Here is a 6,303-nt window from a genome sequence, read left to right as displayed (position 1 = left end):
TAGTATTATTATTAACATAGTTAATATGTATATATAAAAACCACACCCTATTATTTTCAGAAACAATGGTTTCTAATTTTTGTATCGCTTAAAATAATAATAATAATGATAACGATGTTAATAATAATAATAACAATAATTTCCTCAATGATTGGGTCAGAAATGAGGCTTCCTTTTTGGTGTGTGGCTGCATCTAGGCATAAAGAAGGTCACTATCAAAAACTTGGTGGCCTTGTCAAAATCCAAGATGGCTGCCACCGCATGCGTGTGTGTGTGTGTGTGTGTGTGTGTTTGTGTGTGTGTGTGTAAGCCAAACACCCCTATCATTTGATGAAACTATGCTTTGTGGGGTTTTTTATTGCTTAAAAGTATAATTTCCTCAAATGATTGAGGTGGCTGAAGTTTCATCTATGGGGGCCAAGGCCACCATTGGCCACCCCCTGCCTCCTCCATTGCACCTGGTGGTGGATAAAATGTCTCCCTCCATTCTCCAGGATTTGTCACTCTGTGCCGCCTTGGACAAACAAACAACTACAACTCCCTCTCTTCTTCTCCACAGTGTAGTTCCTCCCCACTTGAACATCTTGAACCAAAAACATTTAGGTTTACTTCATTCTCTGTTCAATTCCAGTCCAGAAAAACACTCATCTCCAAAACTACAAACATTCACTATTCAACCCCCAACACAATGGGGTAATTGACTCAATTAACGTAATGCAGTGAGATAGCAGATCTGTGAGATGAATGACATCATCACATCAGGATGATATTTTAGATGCGAGTCTTCTTGTGCGTATTTTATTGTATGCAAAATGTCTTTCCTTTTCAACAGGGTATCTGTCAGCAGAGCCATCAAGCCGTTTGCGGAGCCGGGCCGCCCACCGGACTGGTTTTCTCAGAAGGTATCCTGAATTTCCCATGTCTGCAGCAAATATTGTCTCTTCTTATCTCGTTCTGTCACGCAGCTGATCTTTCATTCTGCTTGGGATCCACAGCACTGTGCCTCCAAATACTCGGAGCTGCTGGAAACAACAGAGGCCCCAAAGTGAGCGCACAAACAGCGTTAACTTTGAGCATGCTTTTTTTTTAAGAGCTCAAAGAAGAAAGGCTAGATCTGGAACCTGAGAGAAGCACAAACTAACGTATTTATTCCCTGCAGGAGGAAGCGTGGTGAGAGGGGAGAGGTGGTGGAGACGGTGGAGGATGTGATCGTACGCAGACTGACTGCTGAGAGGATTGAAGAACTAAAGAAGTTGATTAAAGAAACTCAGGAAATGCACAGGTACATACAGGAAAAAAAAAAGAACAGTATTGCACTATTCAGTGAAACCACACCTGTAACACCATTAAATTTCTTTATAAGCCAGTCGAAGGAGGATGTTTCATGGTATAGTGTCCGTATGGAAACTTCCTCTTGTTCTGCCCATAACTTCTGATCCACTCAAGATAATTGATTGAAACTTCATACACATATGCAGCATCATATATACTTTTATCATCCCTGCTCCAAGGTCAAGGTCAAAAATCAAGGTCAAATGTAATAGAAGGTCTTTGCTTGTCTGGGTCAGATTGCTGCATAATACTTTGTCTACGGGCGTATCATGTGCCGTACTCTTGTTTTATTTTCACAGAAAGCTGAAGAGAGAGGCTGAACTGATTCAAACAGGACATCTAGATTGTAGACTGGAAGAGTTGTGGGAAGACATTCTACAGTACGAAGCAACACATCATATATAAAATGTGTTAATATCTCGTTATTTATATGTAAAAATAATGACGCATTGTGGGTTTTATGTGTCCGTCAGGAAGCAGAAATTGGAGGAGGAGGAAGTGGAGCTGAAAAGAAAAAACACAGATGCTGCTTATCAGGGTATTCTCTAAATTTATTTAGTTTGAAACACATCAAGGTATAATTAATTTATATTTAACTGGCTTTAAACCATTTTACTGATGTTAATCATGTTCAGTGTATTCCTGAGTTACCAGTCAGAACAAGTTACCCCAATAAATGACCAGTTTTATCAAAAGTAGCATTCCTTGAATGGATGTACATCACCTGCTGCCTTTCATGCCAATATTCCTACAAAAAGTGTGTGACATGTTAACACGTATGTGTTTTGGATGACTCTCAGCTACTACCACACCAGGTTTTAGCTCAGTATCTGTAAGATTTACTGAATTATAGTCATATATGTGTAAGCTCAATTAGCTGCAGTGAACATTTTGAACTGGTTGGACTCCAAAGGTTGATCAGTTTTAGCTGAATTATCACTTTCTGAGTTTCACTAAGATTCTTCCAGTGGTTTATGAGAAATTTTGCTAACACAAACAGTCACAGACATAGTTAGTTGCCTGCTCAACTGCCCTTCATGGCAGCCGGTAATATTAATCTGCTCTTCTCACATTTAAATGTACAGTAGTCCCTTGATTATCGCCGGAGTTACGTTCCACACACCACCGCGATAAGTGAAAAACAGCAAAGTAGAGAGCCTAACTTTCAGAGAGCCTGCACAAAACCACACATTGGTCCAAATCGACTCCAAATAATCCAGAGGAATCCAGATGAAAAAAGTCCGGGTGAGCTCCAGAGAAGACACCGGATCTCCAAGCAATGTCTCCCCACTTAAGACCATGTGCTGGCAAGCAGTACTCAGATTGACCGATGAGGGTAGACGTAGTCCTGGTCCAATTCCGGTTGGTTCCGTACGGCTCGCTGCAGTCACTGAGCGCCGAAGTCACTATGAATAAGGACCGAACTTTGTAGTCAGGTTCGGATCGGATCAAAACTTCCCTCCATTTCGGCAGAAAGCAGCAGCCGGAAGCACTGTTGGCTTCTGGGTATTGTAGTTGTTTTGACTGGCATTACAGTATAGGCTTATTGAAAGAAAACTACAAAATGACGGCACCTGTCCAAAGTAATTTTTTCGTTAGCTTTTTATTCCGTACCGTCCAAATTACGTGAGTAATATTAAAGTTGACAATCATTGAAAAATTGTGAAAGAGTGATTCTGCGAAAGTTGAACCGTGAAGTAGCGAGGGACTACTGGACTGGTTTGTTTTAATGTTGCTTGCAAGTCAAAAGGCAGATTTTATTTTAAAGAGCATTAAACATTTATTTTTTGCATATTTACTAAGAAAATCATCGCCCTGCTGCTCCTCCCTCTTTCAGCCAGACAGGCAGCGAGAAACACGCCGAAGCGGATTCCCAGCATCACGATGCAGTCACCCTCGGCTTGTAGCTCCCCGGGCCAGGAGTTCCCTCCAGGTGACCAGCTGGACTGCTTGGCTCTGGATCTTCCGTCCATAAAGAATGTAAGTGCTCCATGGGGTTTTCAGGCTTTTCAAGCTCTTCACTTTGACACTAAATTATATTTTCTGTGAACGCTGAGAGCTGAATGAATGTGCTAAAACTTGTGGATGAAGCTGAAACAGAGGTGGTAAAGCTAAAAGCAGTAAATGGGATCTAAAAGTGGCAAAAAACTAAAAGTAAAAAATAGCAAAAGTTTAGCTAAAAGCTAACTCAAAGTATCAAAACCAGTGCTTAATTTGAGCCAGATCCTGCCAGAACAGGATGCAGGAACTCTCTTATTTTGACGGGGTTTGTTCTGGTAACTGTTTGCTTGGATCCGGTAATTCTCAGGCTAACTAATTAATTAATTAAGTTATGAACAAATATGACTGCATTGAACAAATAAAACTTACAATGGATATGTAAACTGAAAACAATTACATAAACACTAGTTTTAAACACAACAGCCACTTACAACTTCTTAATATCACATACAATCTGCCTCTTCAAGTAAGCATTTCCGCTTCTACCCTTAAAAAAATCTCCGCCCCTAAAACAGTGGTGGGGGTGAGTGTTGAGCTAACCAGGCAGTTGTACGTGGGCAGGAGCCCACAGGCAGCTGCCAACAGACAGAGGAGGTACCTGAAGGTTTCATATGTGGAGTCGGACAGTGAATTCAGTGGAGAAGAGTCGGCTTAGAACTATCAAGTAAGATGTTTAACAACCTGTTAAAATACACCAAAATGCAGGAAATCGTATCTACTTTATTTAAATTTTTTGGGGGGAGGATCCCCAGACCCCTCCCCCCCAACACACAGCTGGCCTGCCCGCTATTCATGGTCCAGCATCGATTGGTTTACAAATTAAGCCCTGATCAAAACGCTAGCTAAACTGTAGAAGTAGTAAAAGGCTAGCCAAACAGTATGAAAGTTTGGCTAGAAGCTTAATGTAGCAAAAGGCTAGTTTAAAGCTGAAAGTGTCAAAAGTCAAGCTAAAAGCCAAATGTAACAAAATGGTATGGTATGGTATAAAGTTTATTAATTTTAAAACAGTACAAAACAATTCCATAACAATATAAAAAAAGATACAAAAGATTTAAAATGAAAGGCAACAGAAAGAAGAAAAAATCTTATTATATCTGCCCCTTTTTTCAAACAATTATTTCAGTCATAATAATTTTCAAGTAACAGAACAAAATGAATAACTCTTTCTAATTTTTCTAATTCTAATACAAAACACACTAAACTACTTCATATATACTTTTTTAATAATTCAGCTTTGATTTTTTTCTTAAATGTACACATTGACTTGGCATTTTTCACATCACTCTCTAGACCATTCCACAATCCAATTCCTTGGATTGAGGTAGACCTTCCCTTCAGACTAGTTCTGAATTTTTGTTTGACAAATATCTCTATCCCCTTAAGATTGTAACAACTTTGTCTTTTAACAAAATTTCTTTGGATATTTAATGGTAATGTGTTATTTTAAGCCATATACATTACTGATAAAATACTATAATCTACCAAATCATGGAACTTCAATAACTTCAGTTGATAAAATAATGTGCTTGATGGGTGACTGTAATGCTTTCTGGTGATAATTCTTATAGCTCTTTTCTGTAAAACAAAAATATGCTTTGTAAATGTTTTACACGCTTTCCCCCAAACATCAATGCAATAGATTAAATGTGGAACAATGATTGTGTTATACAACATGTACAGAGCTTTATCATTTAATAATTCCCTTACTTTGTATAGTACTGCAATAGATTTAGCTATTTTTATTCTTACAGAATTTATGTGATTTTTCCACTTTAGCTGTTCATCAATGATTACACCCAAAAATTTCATCTCATTAACTCTACAAATCTCAACACCCTCAATTTTAAATGGATCATCAACAGTTCTCTTTTTGTTACTAAATATCATGTATTTAGTTTTATCCAAATTTAATGATAATTTATTAATTTTAAACCAAGTTTTTTTTTTTTTTATATCAAATTCTGTCTTCATCAATTCCAACATCCGTTTTACATCTTTACCCAAACAAAAAAATGTGGTGTCATCTGCAAAAAGGACACATTTGAGGAGTCCTGATACATTCATTAAGTCATTCACATATAAAATAAATAACTTTGGTCCAAGTACAGAGCCTTGAGGAACTCCACAAGTGATATTGCACAGGTCAGATCTTACACCATTTATTTGTACAAACTGTTTCCTATCTTTCAAATAGCTAGAAACCCAGTGTAATGCTGGTCCTCTTATACCATATTTATTTAATTTTTCAAGGAGAATAGTGTAGTCAATAGTATCAAATGCTTTTTTTAAATCAACAATAATACCAACACAATACTGTTTTTGATCGACAGCAGTAGTTATTTGTTCTATTATTTCCATGAGAGCCATTGATGTAGAATTTTTTGCTCTAAACCCATACTGACTGCTGTTTAGAATGTTTTGTTTAGTAATAAATTTATCTAATCTGGTCACAAATAGTTTTTCTAGAATTTTTGAGAACTGTGGTAATAAGGATATTGGTCTATAATTATTGAACACACGTTCATCACCATTTTTAAAGAGAGGAACTACCTTAGCTACTTTCATATTGTCTGGAAATATTCCTTTTGAAAATGATAAATTACAAATATATGTAAACGGCTCGATAACATAACTCATTATGTCCTTTACAAACATCATATCCATGTCCACCCAGTCTTTTGATCTCTTATCTGTAAGATTTTTTTACTACATTCATTATTTCTTCTTTGTCAGTTCCATTAAGAAAAATACTGTTGTCACAACTTATAACTGAATGGTTCACATTATTGTAAATGGTAGCTAAAAATATAAAAGTAGCACAAAAAGACAAAATGTTTTAAAATGAATTGAACAAATCTTAATTTTTTGTTCTGGGGAAAAATATTTATAAACAGCATAAAACATATTGAAGAGTATACAAGTTATAAAATAAAAAAAAGTCATATGCTCAACAATCCATGAAAAAAATCT

At 36.9% G+C, this 6,303-nt stretch overlaps 1 long non-coding RNA gene across 1 annotated transcript in view; it reads left to right on the top strand.

The window, feature by feature from the left end:
• The first annotated feature begins 1,838 nt into the window (after positions 1-1,838).
• LOC119420052 overlaps positions 1,839-6,303 on the top strand; it is a 15,464-nt gene continuing 10,999 nt past the window's right edge. The window contains exons 1-2 of the long non-coding RNA XR_005187288.1: positions 1,839-1,870; positions 3,170-3,312. This is a non-coding gene — a long non-coding RNA (uncharacterized LOC119420052). The remainder of the gene's footprint in view (positions 1,871-3,169; positions 3,313-6,303) is intronic.

Source organism: Nematolebias whitei, chromosome 14 (assembly GCF_014905685.2).
Source record: "Nematolebias whitei isolate Nwh7 chromosome 14, NemWhi1, whole genome shotgun sequence".
Classification (NCBI taxonomy): domain Eukaryota; kingdom Metazoa; phylum Chordata; class Actinopteri; order Cyprinodontiformes; family Rivulidae; genus Nematolebias; species Nematolebias whitei.
This window is presented reverse-complemented; position numbering and strand designations above follow the sequence as displayed.